The sequence below is a fragment of the Alligator sinensis genome, unplaced genomic scaffold (genome assembly GCF_000455745.1).
Source record: "Alligator sinensis unplaced genomic scaffold, ASM45574v1 scaffold408_1, whole genome shotgun sequence".
In the NCBI taxonomy this organism is placed as follows: domain Eukaryota; kingdom Metazoa; phylum Chordata; order Crocodylia; family Alligatoridae; genus Alligator; species Alligator sinensis.
Genome location: NW_005842319.1, coordinates 854,286 through 877,659, shown reverse-complemented (window position 1 = coordinate 877,659; position 23,374 = coordinate 854,286). Strand labels below are relative to the sequence as shown.

General features: G+C 40.7%; 1 protein-coding gene across 4 annotated transcripts in view; it reads right to left on the bottom strand.

Annotated features, from left to right (window-relative positions):
* CDH6 (cadherin 6) overlaps positions 1–23,374 on the bottom strand; it is a 136,158-nt gene that overhangs the window by 101,976 nt on the left and 10,808 nt on the right. Inside the window, exon 2 of one of the 4 annotated variants that reach the window (XM_025209959.1) lies at positions 11,828–12,008. The exons of the other annotated variants lie outside the window; for them this stretch is intronic. The gene's annotated coding sequence lies outside the window, so the exon portion shown is untranslated. The remainder of the gene's footprint in view (positions 1–11,827; positions 12,009–23,374) is intronic. 4 annotated transcript variants of the gene reach the window in all.

The following is a 23,374-nucleotide window of genomic DNA, read 5'->3' as shown; positions in this document are numbered from 1 at the left end:
GAGTCTGGAAACTTGGGACCAGAGGAGCAGCCATTGCTCTCTCATTTCCAAAATTTTGGATCCCTGGGGAGCCCTGCAAAATGGGTAACATGGCTCCAGGGGTCATATCTGGCCTGCAGATTAGGTTTGAGCACCCCTGTTTTATCTATAATCTATCTATAATATCTATCAAGTGTACGGATATGTGAACAAATCTGTAACAATAATAATAATAAGTAGTATTTCATAAAGAACCCTATATAGGGGAACAAATCTCTCTCTTTTTCTTTCTTTCATTTTTGATCTAAATGAAATACAAAGGTCAGACTTTCATGTTAACTGACTCTCCAGGACTTAAAATTTGGATAATAGAGAGACAGAGGAGGGTTGATGCAGGATGGTCTGTGTGTCTGATGGTCCCTAACCTTCACTGTCCCAAAAACAACAACACTGAGCAAGTACTGCAAGTAACATCAGATTTCATCTCCCTGTCAATCTGAAAAAAAAGACACGTACTGTGGACAACATTATTTCTGGTAGTTGCAAGCAACATCATAGGATTTCTTGGGCATCATATTGTCTGCAAACCACAGGTTGAGCAATGACAGACAGATCATTGTTCCCCCATCTACAAAACCTGCTTTCGTACTCTTTCCTTGATATCGGTGGAGGTGTAAATTTTACTCACCCATCCACAATAATTATGCATGACAGAAGAAATGACAAGTCAAACACTAAGGACTGCTGAATGTGTGTGTTTATATGTATAAACATGCATACACTGCATATTGGTTTATGTGTCTGTTTCTGTGTGTTAAATGTTACACCACCTTTCTTGAAGATTTTTATAAAGCCTTGTGATCACTTTATTCCATACATGAAAAGACATCAAGATTGCTCTGTTGTTATCACTGCTCCAACAGCCATCTGTACCTTCATTTGATTTTTTTCTGCACATTTTTATTAATGCCTTAAATATGTATGTCAATATGTCTATCTATTTCAGCTCAATTTGCAAAGCAAAACTAAATATACCAGAAAATGAGGCATATATAGACTTTTTTTTTCCCCAGCAATTTTGGAAATAACAAATTGTGGCTTTTTTTGGTTCACTTCTTAGAAGGGAAGGATGCAATCACTCATTCACTCAGAAAACCTGACATCCTGCCACCCAGTCCAGTATCTGCATGGGAGATTAACAGGATAAGTAAAGATGTGTGTCTGTCATTTCAGCAAAGCAGGAAAGGAAAAGCTGAGGGAGAGGGGAGCAGAGAGGAGGGGGGAGACAGAATTCAAACTAGTGGGGAACATCCCTGAATGCATTTTATATTTGCTTTTTAAATATTCATTAAACAAGGCACTGAATTTCTGTCAGTCACAGCAATATTTTGCAGTGGGCCTTTTAATGGAAATATAGCAGACAAATAGAAATAATGTGGGCCAACTTTGAAGCCTCTTGCAGGTTGGTCACAATTCTAATGGTATTTCAGCACCTATCTATCCAGCAGGGAATGTATTGTGCAAGTCAAGATTGTATGCAGCATGGTATTTGTCTAGAATGCAATAATACTTCTACCTTTTTGTGTTGTGTCCAGTGCTGCTAGCTCTATTTATACCAAGCTCCCAAGGATGTCAGTGGGATTAGTAAGTAGTAACTGGTCACTGGATCCAGCCTGAGGACAAGAAGCCTTGGTCATCTGTTCCTCCTTCTCCACACTTTCCCAGCTCTGGTCCAGTATAGGCCAGGTGGTTTCAGTGCCGTATCAAAGGCAGGGGCTTTGCCTACACCTGCTTCTGGGCCATGCCAGGCAACTGCGAAGTGTGTCCACATGACCACCACTTCCACCAGCCTCTACCCCCTGGCTGCAGCATAAGCACAGATTCCAGATGTGGAGAGCTGTGCCACAGCAGGACATCAGCAAGTTGTGTCTGTGCTGTCTGCCACTGCTTCTTTCCCCACCCTTTCAGCTGCCTCTATCTTATACCATTGGTATGAACTTACTTGATGTAACTCACAACATATGGTACAAGCTTACATACAATTACAAGAGATTTGGGCTTTAAATGGAGGGTGAAACTTTTCTCAAATCCTTGAAAAAGGATTGCAAATTGTTTACTGTTTTGAAGGAAGTATAATAGATTCTGATTCTTTCTGAACTGTGGCTGAAGATCCCTTGAAGCAGGTTGGGCAGTCAAGGCAGAGTTTAAAGGTGGCTTTAAGCCATGGTAATGTACTGCTGGTACTAGGTCAGTATTTACCAGCATCATTATAGCAGCCTGGAGGCTACTTGAAGTTAGGTCAGCTGCCAAAGACAGCTGTGGATTGCCAAAGTAAAGGGACACATTACTGCTCTTTCTCCTTGCACTGTCTGCAGACAAGGAGGATGCAAGAAACATTATGAAAACTCTGTGCCTTCCAAGATTCTCCCCTATACATAAAGAGCTTCCAGGGCTGGAAAAGACCATTGCTGTCAGAAGGGTGGTGCCAAGTTGAATGCACGCAGGGCAGGATCAGGCCCTGTAAATGGAACAGCAATCCTGAAATGTATGAAATAAGGCCAAAGATTGATAGATGAGCTGTATCTGGCTGGTAGTTTTGTACATGCTTTTTCATTCATGAAAATGATAACCTAACTATTCAGAGTAATTATTTATGCCATTATGGTCCCCACAGCAGTAAAATTAAATGGGCCAAACTGTCTCATCTTCATGCCAAGCCAATTAATGAAAAGGTGCTAACTGGACTACATGACAGAAAAAGATTTGCCCACATAGTAGCGCTGTGACTCTGTCCTTGCATGTAATATAGCAAGCTATGATACAGCAAGAACCACACAGTACCCCAGCAGTGATCTGGTTACATGGAAAATGAAGAAGTTAGGGATGGTTGAAGGAAAGAAAGGAAAAAACTAATAAGACACAGCCAGCAGAGCTCAAACTTCAGCTGCCAGAGACAGCTACAGTATATCCAAGACAAGAGAGCACTGTTTCCTATACATCTTGGAAGAGAGGTGCTGAGATGCTTGAAGCAAGAATTGGGATGGTCGTCCCTTGTGATTGCTGCCCATGTGAAGCTTTCTGCTCACAAAGGACCCTTGAATGCTGTTCCTTCCATTCCTCCTGTATACAGTTACTGTGACTTGTAGATGGAGGCCAGGGAGTCATCAGATTCCTAACTGTGGTTATGGAGAATCTGACATACGTGTGAACATTAGCAGAGTTTTCTGGTGCTGCTGAAATGTCTGTGCTTTTGTGTACAGGGACATGGTATGGTGGTGGTTTCCATGCCCCTAGCACTTTCAGGCATGCTTGAACTGACAACATAGCAACACAATACAAACTTCTCTCCTGTGACTTACCACCTTGTGTGTGTAGTATGTGTAACCTAGAAAAAGCCCATAAAATGCTATTGGAGTCCTGAGTTCTATTTTCCTTATTTCCATGTCTATGTCTGCTCCTGATTGGGAATGCTCTACTCCCCAACCTTTGCTCTCTATTCATAGCTGCCCTTCATGGGCTTTGCTCTGTGAATTTTTAAGAGGCCAAGAACCCCTTGGTCTGAACTGCCTTTCCTCTGCAACCCTTCCCCATTACAGGATAAGTATCATCCCCAGCTAACTAGGAGAGAGAGAGACTCATTTTGTTGGGGAAGCTCTGTTGGGAAAGATTGAAATGTGCTGCAGCTTCCAGTGTTTGGCGTGACAACCCTTGCAGCCTTTTATGCCATGCAGTGCTCTAGTGAAATCATTTCCCTACTTCACTGTGATTCGGTGAGACTATGACATATGAGTGTATTGGCTCTGCATTATTGAATATGACCTTCTGATGAGCCCAGCTCCCCTGCCCTACCCCCGCCAATAGAGACAGTATTGTAAAGCCATCCATTGCTACTGTCATCTCTCTCTCTCCAACATCCAGCCCTTAAGTATCTGGATGAAATAGCAATGCAAAGCATGCATATAGGGTAAGGTGGGAATAAATTGATAAATAAATGTAATTTCTGTTGTATTTTAAAACCATATGGGTCAGATTCAGTTCCACCTACTAGGCTTCTAAGCTAATTTAGGCACTAAGCATGATTCTATTCCACCCTGCTCAAATCCTTGAAAAACTGGTAATACAAAAGATGGGTAGTTTGTCCTCCTTATTGTTTTTTTTTTTTTTCTGACTCAGTCTTATGGGTAAGAGTAAAATGATAGTATGTTACTAAAGTAAATGCACTGATATATTTTCAGGACTTGACCAAGGTGGAATAAAATCTCATTTAAGCATTTAAATCTGATAAAACAGTCTAGTAGGTAGAATAGAATCTGGCCCTAAGATATTGAAAATATAAAATACTTGCAGTGGTACTTTTCATCTTTTCTGTTCGTGCAAAATACAGAACATGACTTTTACACTTTCAGTGTGCAGAGATTCAAGTATTTAGCAGAACAGAGTTGCCCACTAAATAACAGAATTGATATGTACTTTGGTTCATTAACTAGAATCATGTAACATATACATTTGGAGGCACACTCTCCAGTAAGTGTCCGCTTGAGGGAGCTCTAGGCTTTCCAAAAACTATGCTCAGAGGACAAACCTAATCAGGACCTGTCCACTGGCATTTCAAAAACCAGGACTTGGATGGGACAATAGTCATTTTGAGGATAGAAGTAAAGGGATGGCTGGTCTTTAATAAAGAATTGAATCTATATATATACATTTATTTATATATATATAAATGTTAACATGTGACAGCTAGCACAAATGGACGAACCTCTCCCTGTTGTCTAGTTATGCCTTTAAGTGTGAACAGGAGAGGTTTCTGAGCACTTAAAACAGCTCAGTTGGAAGCACAGAAATTAGCATGAAGTGAAAAATTTATGGGAGCTTAATACTCCTTAAGAATTATTATTTTCCCTGCTATAAGACACCAAGGCCAATTACCTATTTCCAATTAAGTAGTCTAAACCAAAGTAGCATGCGGCCAGAAATAGCAGCTAAATAGTAATGGCTAGACTCTGAAATGCAGAAGAAATGACCTTTGATGCAGAGGTAAATAATTTAAAATGGCAAAACATAAAAACTACTATACCATGGAAAACACACGCTGCACCAGGGAATTAAGAGGCAAAATTATTTGTGAAAAACTGACTTTATGCACTGCTGAGGTTTTTTCCTATTCCTGTTTGTTGAGCTGGATAATGCTCTATATTTGTGGAGAGGTAACTAATCATGTTAATCTGGAGTTAGGCAGAAGGTGGGGGCAAGCTGGCATTTTACACTAATTTGTGTACAAAGTGACACCCTGTTCTGTCTTACTATACTTGTGCTACGCTTTCTAGTTAAATCCATTTATTATGCACACTTTCATGTTTGCCTCCCAGATTCCAAAATTCAGTCTTTTCTGTAATTCTGTGTAAAACAAAAATATGTCACTAAATGTAATGGTGGGGAAAGTATTTTCATCTCATACAACTAAAAATGGATGTTCGGATATATGCCATAACTACAGAGTGGTCTTTAGATGTAACATTTTTGTTTTTAATATTTTGTATTAATATTGATTAATGACATTTTGGGCCTGTAGTTTGGGTGTTTTATTATTTTTAAGGGGTTAGAGATGGGAGTTAATACCTCACAATGGTGAGTGAGAGGATACCAAAGGAGAAAGTTTCAATCACTGGGAAGCAAACAAGGCAATTGCAACAGCCTCATTCAGATGATTGTTTGTGTTGTTTTGCTGGATATATTCTGCAGGGGTGGATGAACACCTATCCATCCCAGTAACTGATTCACTGGAAATGGCAGAAGAGGCAGCAGTGCACCTTTTTATGATGACTGACCTTTATGAACTGAAAATCAGAAGAGCTTATTAGAAAATCACAAAAATCACAAATCTGAAATTACAAAAACTATACTTATTTTCAGTGCAAATCACAATTGTATTATTTTTCTTTTTTGATAGCATGTCATGTAAAATATTCCTATCAATGCTACATAAGGTCATAGTCAGTGAGGTTTTTAAATGGTGATGTGACAGTCTACTGAAATCTTAGCTCTATTTATAAGCATTAGTTAACAGTAGAAGCTCAAAAGTGACTTCTCAAGTGACTAACCAATTTAGTTCCTTTCAGAGTTTATTGATGTACATTTTGACTACCATTTCACTTCATACATTTTTTTCAAAAATCTGCATCTTTTTTATAGAAAGATGTTTTTGAAAGATTTAAGAAAAGTGCTGGCTGTTTTTCATCTTCCAGAACTAAGCAAATGCTGAAGATTTTTCCTCAAACTCTGACCATAATTATTCACTTTTAGACCGATGTCCTACAAACATTTTATGCATGTATGCATGGAGTTTACTCATATGCCAAAAAAATTATACATGCCTAAGTACTTGCAAATAGAGGAGCCAACTGTGGACAGTTTTGGACCAGTAAATTTTATTCAGCTAAATAAACAAACCATAGCTTCTGTGAAGGCATAACTGTTTTCAATTTCAAGTAAATGTTGTAATAATATATCATAGTCCATGCTATTATACAGCAGTCCGTGTTGTTATTTTTTAATTCAGTCTGAAACAATTTTGAAAACTGAGGAGAAAGACATGTTTTGAAGCAGGATTTATACTGCATGGTACTCAAAATACTATTCACATCACTCGCTCCCGATCAGGTCCTACTACTATTCAAATCAATAGCAAAATACCTAATAGTTTCAATCAGAGAGAAAGACCTTGATCCAGAAATGTTTCTAAAGCACTTATCATCTTTGTAGCTAAGTCAATAGTGCTGCTAGCAAAAATTCCTTGGAAGAGACATCTGTAATTAAAAAGTGTTGCACCATTTGAGAGTACATGAAAAGCATAACTTCCCCCCTTTTTAATATAATCAGTATTTTCAATGGTTTATCTGCTTATTAGCAAGATGTTTTTAAACATTTTGCTTTAGCTGATGTTCTTTAATTATAATATTCAGGTTACTGAATGTGCAGTCACACCAGTGAAAGCTACATTGTGAAAGAACACACAGATTCCATCTCTTTCCTACTTTACATTTATTTCTCACTCAATGGCACTTTTCCGTTCATAATTATTTTTTGTTAGGTGCTCACATTTCTTTTTCAATGGTGGATTTTCTTCTCTCTATGCTGTTGTTCCACTTGAAAACACTGGGATTAGCATGCAGATGGTTTTTTGATTGTAGATTTTTTTTTATCATTCTTATTTTGCACAGCACATTTAGGGTTTTTTTTTAACCTTATCTTTGCTTATTTTCTTGATAAGTGTATGATAGATGTACCCTCATCTCCTGCATGTAAACACCTCCTGTTTACCATTGTTCCTTTAGGACAACGTTTCAGAAAATTAAATGTTTCTTTCAGTTAACCTTATCTATCTACCTACTGATCAATATCTTTTTATGATGTTTTCTGTAATCTGAGTGCACAGCCAAGCATAAAAAAACTTCAGTGTAAAAGGCTATTGTTTCAGAAAATTGTGTGTAAAAGTGTTGGGTTAGTGGCAACAAGTTTGCAGCCTTGACTATTAAGACTATTTTGTAGTCTGTATCACCAAATAGAAATTGCTTATAGAATTATCTTGGGTTACAGCAGACAGAACTTGACTGAACATCAACATTAACACTGGTAGACAAACACTTCCTGAGAGTAAAATATCCCCCTTTTTAATCTGTTCCAGTTAGCATTTAGCCTACATCACCAAGTAACAACCCAATCTTGCTTTTTATTGAAGCTGAGAGGACAAAGTGACTCAGCGATCATATGCCTTTTAAATAGTGGAATGGACTGCAGACTAGGTTGCTGCCAGCCTCAAAATCAAAAATATCTATATTGATTAAATCTGAGTTAAAAATGTAGAAAATGATCAGAACCTTCTCATCCTCTGGCATTGATACAGGTAAGTAAATAAACTAGTCAAATTAGATTTGTGGTTCACTATCATTCAGTGACAAGAAATTGAGATGGAGGATTTGTTCCAGATTTCTGAACACAACCAGTAAACTTGGGTTTCTACCCCTCCAGCTGTTCAGAAAAACAAACCTGAATTGCTCAATAGATGGTGAGTACTCTTCAGTGTTCCTGATGAGCTAAAATTAACTCCAGCCAAAAGTATCTTCAATTATGTGGGGGTTGCAAGTGAGGAATTGCTCTGAACCTCTAGTTCAACAGAAGCTTGGCCTATTGGGGTTCGGGTTTTCCGTTGTCCACGATACCACCTTTGTTTCTTTCTACTTGTGGCCAAATCTTAGCATGCAGAACTAAGGTGCACTGTGGCCTGTTACTCCTCTATAGAGTTGCTCTGTGCTGATTGGACCTACAGAAGTTGGATTGTGTGAAACTGCTTCTTAAGGAGATGCAGAGCTTATGTCCCAAACTCCTCCTTGTTCAGTGACACAGATCATGCAACTTTTGAGCATTGCTTCATGCCATGGAAAGGATGTTGGGCTTGTATATTGCACGTTGGATTCAAGCCTGGCTCCTAATGTCTAGCAATAGGCTATTTTTCTAGTCATTCTGCTGAGTGAGACCATTACAAAGTGGTATGTGCCTGTGCAGGTATATAATCCCATCTAGTAGAAGGTAGGAGCATATCTACACCCCCACAATACATTAGTCTACAAGGACACAAATAATTGCAAAGGGGCAAGTATTATAGCTAAGGTTGGAGGGGATTTTTCTGTAATGACAAATGGATCATTACTGGTATTTTTTCTGCTATCCGTTATGAATAAATAAAAAAAAATCAGCTAATGGTAGAAACTTGATTCTCTCTTTATTTTTTCAATCTAAATGTTATGTGTGTTAAAGTAATTTTTGTGATATTGAATCATTCAAAGAGCAGAATCCACGATAACTGAATTAAAGCAACATGAGCAAAGCAGTAAAGAGAACAGGGCTTTATCCTTGTAGCCTGTAATTTGCAAGAGCAAATTCCTCAGCTGTCAATCACATCTCTTCAAGCCTATGTCTCTTTTGAAGTGTTCTTTCAACCTCTCTACCTCTGCTTCCCATGAAAGGATATATTTTCCTGTAGCCCCAACCCTCCCTTGCATCAGCAAAATTAAAGTAAAAGAACTAGAAGGAAGATGCAAACCTCCCCCCCCACCACACCCTGCTCCTGCCCCCACAAAGAATATTACTGCTATAAGGGATGTTCTGATATGACTATATACCAATTTTGCCCAGAAGAGCCACTGGACACATCAGAGCATTTCCCAGTAAGAGTGTGGAATTGGGACATATCTGAAGTACAAGAAGTTGCTGCCAAAGGAATCCTGCAGTCTGGTGATTCTGCATCACTGCAGTGGCCTACTAGGCTAGGGAGAGAAATTACACACAAACTGGTGTAAGTGATCAGAAATCAGTTAAAATCTGTAACACAACAGAATTTTGGTGCACGTAAACCGCTTTCAGAAAGGCCAAAATCAGTTTAAGATAAACCTGGATGGCTTATCTTAGACTTAACTAATTTAGGTTAAATTGGTTTATTGAACTTCTGTCCCAGATCCCCTCCAGATTGAAGTCCCTCAGCATCCCAGGATGCTTTCCACCTCCCCTGCAAAACCACACTTGCAAAGTGGGCAGGCTAGCCTTGACCTACGCTGTCTCTCCAGCCCAGCAAGCAGGCATGCGTTAGCACCCCCAACCTTCTGGCCTGAGGCACTGCAAGCATGTGGCTGCATTTCTGGAATCAAAAGCAAATGTCTGTTCACTTGCTTATTGGTTCAATCTACGCAGTTTAGATTAACCTACAAAGATTGAATCAATTCAACCTCAGGGTTTTTGACTGTCTGTATCTAGCTTTCAAGGACAATTTAAGTGAGCCTTCATTCATGCAGGTATGAATTTGGCTCATGATTAATGTGTGTGTTAATAGATGAAGCTCTCTAAAACTACCTACAGCCTCTTGAAATAGGCTGCCTTTGGTGCTAAACTAGTAAAGAGGCTAAACATCATATAACAGACAATTCATACAGAAAGATGACAATTAGTCAATATTCAAGGTATTCTTGAGTCTGATTCTCAAACTTAACCAAGCAGAATATATAACTACAGTAAAAGCTCTGTTTTCCGTCATCCCCCGGGAACTTCACCTGCCGGCCCCTGAGTCAGCTGACTCTGCAATTAGCCTCGACCCCCACCTGCTGGTGGTTCTGTAGGCTGCCTGACCTTTTAAAGTGTCCACCCCAAATGCCCTGCCACACCCACGTTTTTGTTATATGTTTTAAGAGCAGATACAGGGAAAAGGTCCTCCTTACACTGTGGACTATCTATAGAAACATAGCCAAGAATTTATTTTGCTTCCAAACTTGTATGTAGTATTAGTTTTCTTTGTAAAATGTGTAACTGCTTCCCAGTGCAAATATACATCTTTGTAATTACTGTCTCTTTCTAGAAAGCCAAAGCCTAAGAGATGGGCAACAACAAATCAATACTGCTAAAAATTTCTGTATTCACCTTTAGTGTTTTTCCCTCGGTGCTCTTTTAGACACTGAATATGTCTTTCATTATTGGACATTTCTAACAGTAGCTAAGGACGATGATTATTTGGACAGCTAAGAGTTGTTAGTATTAGTATTCCCTTTTCCTTGTTGCACTTTTCTCCTAGCTAGCAATTTATGACCACAGTCCAGATGTCTTTAACATGACAGTTAATTTATACTGATAAGGTGCTGAGGCAATAAAAAACAGTGTGTGCCATTCTGAATTCTTTCTGTAACTACTCAGTTCAAAGAAAACCTTGCTGTTACCATATCAAATACAGTAAAGATTAATAAATTATCAGAATTAATTAACAGCATTGCCAACCTCAAATGTTCAAAAATCATGAGTCAGAACCTAAAAAAAATTATAAGACTGACTCAAATACTGTGTTATTTTTATGCTCCCTTGGGTAAGGTTCCTATGTTTAAGATTTTCTTCTTTTACAAGGACCAGAAACTACTGTTTTTATTTTTATTGGAAGCTGATTTTTTGCATAACTATTATTTCAGAAGCTGCTACTTTAAGAAAAACAAATGTGGAGAGTTGGCTATGTTAATGAAATATGTAATGGGCTTTAAAATGAATGAAGAAAACAAAAACAATACTTTTTGAAAGGTGGAGGGGGGTACAAAAGCGGTCTTACCCATGATTGATCAGATTCTACCCCCTACCACTGTGAAATAGGAACAACTACACTTGAGTAAGTTGATGAATTCCTAGCCTTACTGACATCCATGGGGATGTTTCCATACACCAGTGGGGTCAGGATTTTACCATTGTGGAGGCACAGGAATATAAAACTGACAAGTGAGGTCAGAATCAGACTGGCAGTCTCACCACAAGATGTATATAGGCAAGACAGAGACAGATTCTCAGATAGTGTAAACTGTCTTAGCTTTACTGCTTTTACTGACCCTATACCACTTTATACCAGCTGATGGCCCTAAGAGTAGAATTTAGGTTGAAGTTAGTGAAATGATGGAAATACATATAACATACATTTTATGTATATGAAATTAGAAGTATAACTGGGTAGTTCTGCATGCTGGGTGGCAGCAGTGTCAAGTGAAGTGGCTACTGCCAGCAGCACTGCAGTGGCCAGGCCAGCAGCACAGCAGCTGCCAATTTTGCATTTCCCTCCTCCATCCCTGCAAGTTAGCACCTGGGAATGGTACCCCAGCCACCACCCCTTCATTAAACTATTGTTTAATTTAGATGTTAAACTCCATTCTGTTTACTAAGGCAGGGGTAGGCAACCTTTTCTGGCTGCAGGTACAAATGACCCACCCTGGGTTAGAGACAGACAGGTGGGTGTTAGGATTCTGCTACAAGTGGGAAAAGCACCCTCAAAAGGTACCTTTTGTTGCCAAATACAACCCGCGTCCAAGAAAAATGAGGATGTGCTGATTTGGCAGGATCCCATCTCTGAACTCCATTCTTCTCTAGTCAGGCAACATTAGAGATGCATTCATTTAATTGGGCATGTGACCTGAATATCTGTGGTAGCTGGAGATCTTTTATTTTTTCCTGTTGGCAAGCTTGAGTGGAAAAAGCTACAATTAGTTTATATTGAGATGTTACAATGAGCATCAAAGCAAGCAGATCACCCCATAGACATGACAGCAAGCCCCATGTCTGCAAGCTGGATCCAGCCTGCAAGTCGTACATCGCTGACCCATGTACTAGGGCATATTAAGTGACATCTTCAAGGTTGTGCCTCAGTGGAAATCTGTTATCATAAATAACAGCATTAGGATTCAAGCCAATACCATCAGCTTCCTTGGAAAGAAATACTAGCTGCATCACATAACTCAATACACGATTTACTATGGGGTGCAACGGTTTAAAAATGTAATGATTCCAAAAGAAAATTATTTTGTTTGAGCTGGATTTGTGTCAGGTTTACTCTTAGAAGTATAGGCTTGAATAACAGCCTCTACTTAAGTCACATTTTCAAATCTGGCCTCTAGTCTTTGCAAAATGATAAACCTATTGAATCCCTCACTCCTCCCTAGCTCCTGGAAATTTTTCAAGCATTGGTTTAAAGAATATATATTGAAAATATACCCTAGTTGCCTCAGGTATACAGTGTAGTTTTAATTGCAGGTTTAGAAAACAGGCAGTTTTAAAATGGCTGCTTCTTTATGCAGCAATATGTAGTTTTCTCTATATATGCGGCAGGTACTTTTGTATACTGAGATATCAGAAAGAAAAAACTTTTTTAAGTAACTCAATATTCTGCAAAGAGTCCAGGATATTCAGAAATCACTCCCTCTCCTCCAGCCTTGTAAAATCAGAATCTGGCATCAGCATTTCTCTCTCAAAATGTTCTGGACTGATGTAATGCTTTTTCAGTAGTACTGAACTGACAGCCTTGGAGACTTAAGACCTCTATTTATCCTTAGAACAAGTCCAGGAAAAAATAGCACTAATGCTGGTTTCCTCATATGAACTTGCTCAGGTGCCTCAACCCTCTTCTGCAAGGATTATGTGCAAGTGCAGGATGATAACTTTGTATTCCAAGTCCTTTCAGTTCCTGGCATTCTCAGAGGGAACACCAAAGGTGCCATTTAATGGCAATTGCCACAGAGATCCTTCTTCATTAAGAAATGGACCGAACCCATTAATTCAATTCACACACTCCAGTGCTCTGAACAGTTATAAGCTGGGTAACAGCTTTTGGTCACTGGCACATGAACTGGGCCAGATGTGATCAAGGGACTTGGAGTTAAAAATACTTTGCATATGCTCTTGCCAATCCCCTGCAAACCATATACATATCATTACAGTGAAAGGTGCAGGATGCCAGCCAGCAAGCCAGGTGTTAATATGTCACCAATGAGACTGGTAGCAGAATTACTTTAAAAAAAAATAAGGCAGGTGAGAGTGCATGGTGAGGTGAGAATGAGAAACAGTTCTTGAAACACCTTTTAAACTACGCTGCTGTATTTTTTTAACAACATTATTTAAGAGCCTTTTAGAGACTAGCTCCCCCACTCTCCCAGAGGCATCTACCAATTGACAGCACTATGGGAAAGAGGTAACTGCTCTCTAAAAGCCTTTAAAAAAAGACTTTTAAAGGCTGTTAAAAAGAAATATAATCACATTCCTTACAAACCTGTTTAAACAGCAGTTTACTTCTGAGCCACCCCCTACACATCTCTCCTTGATATCGTCTTGCATTTTTCTTCCTGTGCCAGCAGGCTCAAAAGCAGCATAGTCGCTTGAGTCAGGCTGGTCTTGTATATCACTTGTCTCGGGCAGAAATTGGGTCAAAGCTGCCAGGTCCTGTCTCAAGTAGACTCGGTGATGTTTATGGATCCTTAACCTTTTTCAGGTTTTCAAATGGAAAAATGCAGCTATCCAAGGTCACCCTTATAGTGAGTGGTAGTCCGATTTCCATCCCATATTACTGATATTCACAGCTACATTTGGAACTGGACTGAGGGCTGAGTTCCTCTGTCCAGTTGACCAGACTTACGTTTTTTTTTTTAGAGTTGACAAGACTTCTGATCCAGCAAAGAAAAAGAACTCTGAGAGTAAAGCTGAATGTTTGAGCCTCAAGGTACATGATTTGTATCCACAATCAACCTAGCTAGATGCCTCAGGCCTTAGAATTGTAGATATACATTTCCCTAATGCAAACGGAGGCCACAGAAGGAAGGCTGCATTTCTGAAAATGTACTCCAGAATTTTCTCTCTGTTTTTCAGTCAGATAGAAACCTTTTTCTAGGCCAACATTTCTACAACATCCTCTGCCTTTTCTCTTGGCCAGCTGTTATAATCAGGATAGCTTCATTAAAATCAAAAGAGCTATCTACAGTGCATGTCTGTCTACACATGCAATTAATGCGCCTGTGCATTAAACTGGGCCCCCACACACATCTGATTGTGCACCTGTTGGGAGCGATTTTGCTCCTGATGGAAGCGGTTCATTTTAGGGATGCTCCTGCCCTATTCTGCCCACTTACAGCAGCCAGGGGAGATCCATACTCCCCTAGGTGCCAGCCCTGAGTTGGTGAGGGGGCACAGAGGCTGGTGCTGATTTCTACAGGGTGGGGGAGAGCTGTCCTGGCTCAGCGACACAGCTCTCTGAGCCACGTGGAGATCAGGATCCATCCCATCTCCATGGGACTGGAAGGCAGCATCCCACCGAGCCAGGCCAGCTCTCACCATACTCTGTGACCCCCTGTTGCCTAGGCTGACTGGGAGCAATTTGCATCTTGTGTAGATGCACCCAGAGTTATACCAGCAGAGAATCTGGCCTATAGCATTTTTCATGTAACAGTAGATGGCAAACACATATAAGCAAACTCTCATTCTCTCCTTTATTTTTGGTGGTCAGCAGCTGTCTGCATACATTAATTTGGGGTTTTATGCTTTTGCATCCTTAACTACAGGCAAAAAATGCAAAGTTGAAGCTTGAAGAGAGACTCAAACTGCAAACTTTGAATTCAGGTATCGTCCCCTTGAAAGTGTGTGGTCTTTGGATCCAGGGTTTATTTTTTGCCCATCATACAGGTACCCCTTTATGGATCCAGGGTTTATTTTTTGCCCATCATAAAAGTACAAAGAGGTTATCTGCATGACTAGACCCCATTTTAATCTTCTAAAACGATCACATTTTAATATATTTGGATACAGAGAGTTTTATTCAAGTTCTTATCTAGTTGAGACTCAACTAAAAGCAGACACATGGTAACCTATATATTCCTTTGAAATGTTGTATGTTTCAGTGATATGCCAGTACACTTCAATAATTTCATAAGAAGAATCCAAAAACATAGAATTCAGAGAATCACAGAAAGTTAGGGTTGGAAGGGACCTTAGGAGGTCATCTAGTCCAACCCCCTGCTCAAAGCAGAACCATCCCCCACTAGATCATCCCAACATAGGCATGGATGTGTGAAAACGAAGCGGTCCTAAAATGCGTTACCAAGAATGCCTTACCCACCAGTTGTTCTCTAGCGTGGGGAGGGGTGTGTCCATGACAGCAGTGTGACATGTTATCATAGCTTGCTGAAGAACAAAGTCAAAAGTCACTTCTGAATTCTCTTATCCTTGCTGCAGAAATCAGCCAGAGAGAATGATAAGGTAGCTGGGGATCTGGGTTTGAGCAGCTTATTGTCTGATTCAGAATGTGTAGCAGTCTAACAGGAATTGCGTGGTTTGAAACACTCTGGGGTGTGATGATTCACAAAATACGGGCCATTTTCTGACTTCCATCCAGGAAGATAATGAAGATGCAAGTGTATAAAGGAATGCAGACTTTAGCCTAGAGAGTTCTACATGCATGCATCTGGACTCTGTTCTGGGTTTTGCTCTCCCAGAAGCTGTTTGCTTGTTAGGAACAGCCCTCCTCTCCCATAGTCACAAATAGAAGAAGGAAGGGGAGCTACTTAAGGTCTATATTATGAATATACTCTAGTTGGGAATTTCCGCAGTGGATGATTTATGTCTGTACTTCTTTATGCTGATTTACTTCATGGACCAGTTCTCAGCTGATGAAAACTGCTATAGTTCACCAGAAGTAAATTAATTTATATGGATTTACCCTAGCTGAATAAAGGACTGACTTCAGTATTAGGTAAAACTTTTACCTGCAGCATAGGTTTGGAAATCTTAGTTTTTGCTAATTTTGAATCCTATGGACTTTCTCAAAGACTTGCTGAATCAGGGGTTGTAGCCTTACCATTTAAGCACCTACATAAACCCCCTTGAAGTCAATAGAATATAAGCATGTTTAAGTGTTTTGCTGAGCCACAAAGGAGAATATTCTGATTGAAGGCTGTGGAATTCATAGCAAACCCAGCCAACTCCCTGAAATGAGTATATAGCCAAAAGAAGAAAACAGAACTAGAAGGAGTTAAATGATCAAATTCTGGGAAGTCAGAAAATGTATATAAGAAATGTTCTTTTCAAGGTGTTAACCTCCATTTCTACTTTGAAGAACTGGTCACTTTCAGATCGTGAATCTTCCATTTAAAACTTAAGCTCGTGAGCCCAAGTCAAAATGAAACCGTTGATTAAAAGAAAAGCCACAGTGTAAACTTTGAGAAGTTAAGAGTTCAAACAGGGTGCTGGAAAGCAATAAAGAGGCTTAAATATCAGCCCCTCCTTTGAACCTTTTTGTATTGGACTCACTAGAAAGAGACAAAAAGATAAAATAGCTTTCTTCTTGAAACCCAGAAGAGCTACCAGCCCACAGTTAATAACCTTTTATTTTAGTACTGCAGGGTCTACCACCATGGCTAACCCCTAAATCATTGGTTCCCAGCCTTTTTAGACTCAAGGCACCCCTTGTTTGGCTCAAGGCACCCTTTGGAAATAGCATCTATGACTTTTCACTCTCTTTTTGACTAAAGAAAAATACTAGAGCAGCTCTTCTGTTGCAAAGAACTCAGAAAGACCACAGCAGGGCAGAATTTACTTAACACTATGGACTCCTATTTGAAATTTCTGGGTTTGTCTTGTGAATTATGATTGCACACCCAACACTACTAATATTACGTGGCATCCTGTGGCACCCCTGAAAGGATCTCAAGGTACCCCAGGGTGCCATGGGCACCCTGGTTGAGATTCAGTGCCCTAAATAAATGAATGTTTGGTTTACTGAAAAAACAGATCAGAAATGGAAATTAACGGGGGGGAAAATGATGCAATATACCTTCCTGTACAGGACTTGTACTTAGACGGGATCTGGGCAAAAGAACATCAATGTCACTATAGTACTATAGGCATATTTTATTTTATTTTATTTTTTTTTACAATTAAATCAATTGCAAGAAAATTAAAAAGGACTGTAAAACAATCATTTGAAAATAATGGTACAGCAAGCATCTCTAGTGCTGTAGTGGCACTAGAGGCACTCAATATACCAGAGTTTTCAAAATTTAACATTTAAAATGATATAAAATCCGTTCAGTAATGCTCCACTAAGCTTTTCCTTGGACTTCCATGGAACATGGAATTACTATAGTTCCACGATAGTACAAGTGAGACCAGAATTGGGTGTAATATCGGTATGGGTTTCTACTTGCCTGCCCTCTATCTGATAGCAAGTTCCTACTGGTGTTGCCTCAAGCATAGTTAGAAACTGACTTGTAGCAGCAGTTCTATACTCCTCACCCCCCAGCAGACACTGTCAGGCAGCAGGCAAATAAGCCTCATTGTACAGCTTGTAGCATACTGTCACTGAAGCAGAAAGTCATTGGCTGCATGATATAGATGAGGACGAAAGGAAAAGAAAATTCCTCTGTGGGAAGGTATGCCAAATAAGCTGTAGTCATGTCTGTCTGTCTAGATTCCATTCTCTATAGAGTAGCAGTTGCTGGACAGTAACCAGTACTTAGGCATGCAGAACTCAGCCTAATCCTGCCAGGTGCTGAACACTTCCAATGCCTATCAACTTCAGTGAGGGTGAAAGGTCACTTGACACTCTGCAGGAAATGGTCCTCATTTTGCAGGATTGGGTCTATCCCATGGTGTAGGGAGCCAGCTCATCTTTACACAAATGGAAAAGCTCTCGTTGACAGCAGTGAGCCTAGAAACAACTCTTAAAAGGTCAATACAAAACTGGACAGAGGGGTAACAAGGAATTTCTGTGCTCTGGCCAACAGTGGTTAGGCTGATGGCAGCAGCTGGGACAACAGTGGTTATGGCCACCACTACTGAACTATCTCCAAATCAGTCCTGAGGCTGGTGCCCCGCTCACCCAACTCTAGTTACGCTAATGAAACTGGGGCCTGAAATGTTCAGAGGCAGCTAAATAAATAAATAACTTCTAAATGAAAATGTAAACCTGGATAAGGTCTATCTTTTTCTTAGATGCAAATTAAGATTTAAATATCAAAATGATAGGATTCTGCTAATCCTGCTTTGGAAGTCATAAATTGTTAATCAGACTCCAGGCAGTGTTGTTTAATACCAACTTTAATAAAATAGCTGCCTGAAGCAGAAAGACAGTTGGGATCCTGACTCAAAAAGTTTGGTAGCCTCATCCATATTTTTGTAGCCTGGGGCTCTCAGACTACCATTGATATCAACTCCTTTGAAATATGCTCATTTTTTAGGCTTTTAAATTATTAAACACCTTATTAGTGAAATGATTAGATAGGAAAAAAAGAAGGCATCTCTGTATGAAGGAAAATGGATTGTAAGAGGAAGAAAAAGTTGAGGGAATATTTACCTAAAAGACACAGCTCTGTTGTTGATATACAGAGATAACATAATTCATTTAACAAATGAACCCATCAAATTACATCACATTGCATGACAAATTGCTACTCTTGAGCTATCCTGCAATAAATTACATGGAATCATTGCTGTCATAGTAAACTTCTTTGAGACTGAAAAAAAGCAATGTCAATACAAGGTTATTCCCCCTATTGTTCCATAGGGCTTGTCTATCATACACACTATCTCAAGCTTCCATCATATGTTCAGATGGGGTGGAAAAAAGTTTCATCATGTGACATAATCACGAAGCCTTTCAAAGAGAAGCCATTTCTGAGTATTGCAGAAAAAATATCTCGTCCCTATTATTCCTTAATTATACTTGTCAGTCAGGTGAAGAGATCTTTGGAAAAGAAAACAAAAAATAGCAACCATTTCCCTAAGTACAGAGTCTTCTTGCTATATGTCCACAGTAGCTTGTTGGCATGTTAATTGTTTAGTTTAATTTAGTTTAATATGCAACACAAAGCACACTCATTGCTTTGAAGTGCTTACTTATGATGTCATAGATATTAGTGTATATTTCTTAATTACAAAACAGGGAAATCTTTTCTTCTTTCCACACACACTTTCTGTTGCCCTGATTGGTTTCTGTACCCAGCCAGGATAATCACTTTGCCACACAGAAGCAGATAAGAAAAAATGTAAACAATTTAAAAAGCCATTTTAATTTAATAACAAATTGGAAGCGATACTTGGTGTTAAATTAGCACTGCAAGTCTCATATCAATTCAAGGCAAGGTTCCTTCTTCATTACTGCTTAATTAGTCCGTCCTGTTTCCATCTAAATGAAAAGTTTTCAATCTCTCCCTATTAATCTGTAATATCTCATTGTATGCAGCATATCAAATTAATCTAGCCTGAGTCAGAAACTTATTTCTAAGGGCCCAGTTCTGTTATTTACAATAACCCATCCTACCCTGGCTTGGACTATATCCCAAGCATAAGAGAAGTAAGCAGTTGGCTTGCCCTTTATGAAAGAATGAAAAGTCAAGTTCTCAACAAGTAGATGGCTAGTGAATTCCCAGCTTTCTGATGTAGCTCTCCTCTGCAGTTTGCCATCCGACTGGTTTTTCGCAGCCCAACTGTGACAACAAATATGCGGTTTGGTAAGAGAATCATTAAAAAAAGAAAAGGCGCAAAAATAAAGTTAAGAGAAAAGAAATAAAGTTGAAGGGTAACTGTAAACCAACACTGAGAATGCTGCATTTCTCTTTTAAATCTTCTAGCTCCAGTCAAACAGCGCTGTTTTCCCCTTTCTGAATCTGTGGTCTCTGACAGCACTCTACAGCATGTGTAGCACACTCATGAGCTCCAGCTCCAGGGAGGTAGTTTCAAATCTTCTTGTACCACTGACAGTCCTGCCTGCATCTTGATGCTTGTAACTGATTTTTCCTCCTAGATGGCACCACAGATTAACAAACCCACTCATGTTCTGACCAGCAGGTACAGTCCCAGGCCCTGTAAGGTAACAGACAGCTGCTGGGCAGGAAAACAAATCTGCCGCTGAAATGCTGATCTCAGATGCAAAGTCATTTGTGATGTCTGCCTTGTTAAATCGGACTACATCAGTAAAATCACAAATTATACTTGCTCATTTAACATTAAATGAACAGTCGTAACCAGATATAAGCAGCTCCTGAGAAACCCTGCTCTTTAAGTTTGCTCAGCTAGGCTTCAGTGTAATATTTCACTGGGAAATGAGGATATGTGGTGTATTTTAACCTCCTAGATTTGTAACAATCAGCTTCTGACCTCACATTTACCAGCCTGGTTGAAATTACAACCTGTTGCTAAGGAAAATTCTATGATACCTTAAAGCGAATGTGATATCAGGCAGCTTCGGGCATATCTGACAAATGAATTACAGTAGATTAATGAGGAACCATTTTAGAAATCCTGCAAAAGACAGCCTAAAAGTGTTAAAATATGATAATACAATTTCCTATCATAACAGAATAAATTATGCACAGAGACAAGTGGGAACTTGGGGGTTTTTTGTGGTTTTTTTGCTTTGCTTTGTTTTGTTTTTTAAGTAAAAAGGAAGAAATATCTCTCTAGAAATCGAAGTGGGGATTTTTATTTTTGACGTGCAAATGTGACCTTAAAAGGTAGCAAAAACATTTCGGGATTATAAATGCCTGTGAAATTTATGCCACTGCTTTTAAAGATTAATTCATAAGTTATATGCAGTGGTGCAGCGCTTGTCCTCAGGTGTGTGAATAATTTCCATTCAACTCTGCAGGAACTGCTGGCTTGGGCACCTGGAGACAGGTTGTGACCTATGCAAAGGCTTCCTAAATGTGATTTCCTATCTGTAGTTGAATTCTGCAGTACAAACAGTAAGTGGATGTGTGGTATACAAGGAATGGGAAAACATGTTCATCTTGGCAGGAATCCCCCCTCATAACATTAAGAGGTCTGGAATATTGCTTGACTTGGCAACCAAAGCCCAACAGGAAGTCCATCCACTACATGATATGATTGAAAAAATACTTAATGCAGAAACATTTAAGAAGCAGAAAACCCCTACCAGTAACCGCCAGAAACATCACAGGAAGCAGGAGACACTATACTGTCATCATGGGCCCAGAGACGGTGGGAAGAGCAATGGAATAACAACCACAACCCACTACACAGTGACATACAACTACCATCCTCACACCCTCCTGATCATAAACTCCCACATAAGGCATGGGTGAACCTGAATCAATTGTGATCTGGCTATGGAGCCTTCAATAAAATCAAACATAAAATGGGCCTTACAAACTCACCACCGTGCCCATGTGGCAAAGCAGATCAGACAGCCCAGCATATGTTGACTGCCCTCTATATGGTCCACCAGAAGGAGCGAACAGTCTGAAAGATTACAGTAATATTGATGGATCTACTCTTAAATGGTTGGAGGAGTCGATTTTCTGAAGTCATATGCAAGAAGTGTAGTTGTACACATGCAAGTAAGGAACCCTGCAACAGCCAGGCAAACCTATATGGTAAGTTGCTGCAATACAGTTCCAACATTTGGTATGTCCAGTATTTCTTTTCCCTGACTCCTCGCTGCTAATTACTAAGGACTAGATCAGGGGTTGGCAACCCCTGGCACATGTGTCGAGCATGGCACACGAGGCCATTTTGCTTGGCACGCCATGGCCAGCCCTGGCTCTGGGTAGCCGCTGGCAGCGACGAAGCCTGGGCTGCTCCCAGGAGGACTTGTAGTGTCCCAGCTGCCTGCTGGGAGCAGCCTGGGATCCCGGCTGGCAGAAGCTCCCCAGAGACGGGTCTGGTTGCAGCCGGGAGGCTCCAAACAGCTGTGCAAGGCTCTGGCATCAGCTCCGCACCAGCGCGTGCAGGCGCACCTAGGAGCGGGCAGTGGGGGCGAGGCCAGAGGCAGCGCAGCCCCAGTCTCTCCCCTGCTCCGGGCACAGAGGTGATGAGCCTGGTGCAGCTGTTTACACTCTGCCCACTGCTTGCTGCAGCTGCCCACTGCACTGTTCAATTTCTTTATTAGTGACTTGGAAAATGGGGTAAAAAGCAGCCTGTTTAAATTTGCTGATGATACCAAGATTTGGGGTGAGGTGGGCACGCTAGTAGGGAAGGACAGATTACAGCAGGACCCGGACAGGTTACAGGGGTAGGCTAATGAAAATAGCATGGGTTTCAATACTGACAAGTGCAGGGTGCTGCACTTGGGCAGTAGGAACCAGCAGCACACTTATAAGCTGGGAAACTCTCTTCTTGAGAGCACAGTGGCAGAAAGAAATCTTGGAGTCATTATTGACTCCAAGATGAACATGGGCCGACAATGCGAGGCCATAGTCAGTAGGGCTAACCGTACCTTGTCGTGCATCCACAGATGCATCTCAAGCAGGGCCAAGGAGGTGAACCTCCTCCTGTATGCGACACTGGTCAGGCCACAGCTGGAGTACTCTGTTCAGTTCTGGGTGCTGCACTTCAGGAGGGATGTGGACAACATTGAGGGGGTCCAGAGGCGGGCCACCCGCATGATCTGGGAACAGCAGGGCAGACCCTACAATGAGAGGCTATGGAACCTTAACCTGTTTAGCCTTCTCAAGAGAAGGCTGAGGGGGGACCTGGTGGCCATCTATAAACTCACCAGCGGGGACCAGCAGGGTGTGGGAGAGACCCTGTTCCCTCTAGTGTCCCCTGGGGTAACAAGGAATAACGGCCACAAATTGTTAGAGAGCAGGTTTAGACTAGATATTCGAAGCCGCTACTTCACAGTCAGGGCAGCTAAGATCTGGAACCAACTTCCAAGGGAAGTGGGTATGGCTCCCTCCTTTGGGGGCTTTAAGAGTTCGAAGCCGCTACTTCACAGTCAGGGCAGCTAAGATCTGGAACCAACTTCCAAGGGAAGTGGTGATGGCTCCTACCTTGGGGGTCTTTAAGAGGAGGCTTGACATCTACCTGGCTGGGGTCATATAAGCCCGGTTTTCTCTCCTGCCCAGGGCAGGGGGTCATACTTGATGATGTACTCAGGTCCCTTCCAACCCTACTTCTATGAATCTATGAAACTATAAGGGCTGCGCTGCCTCAAGCCCTGCCTCCACCGCCTGCTCCAAGGCACACCTGCACGCACCAGTGTGGAGCTGATGTTGGAGCCCCGCACAGCTGTTTGGAGCCTCCTGGCTGCAGCCAGCCCCGGCTCTGC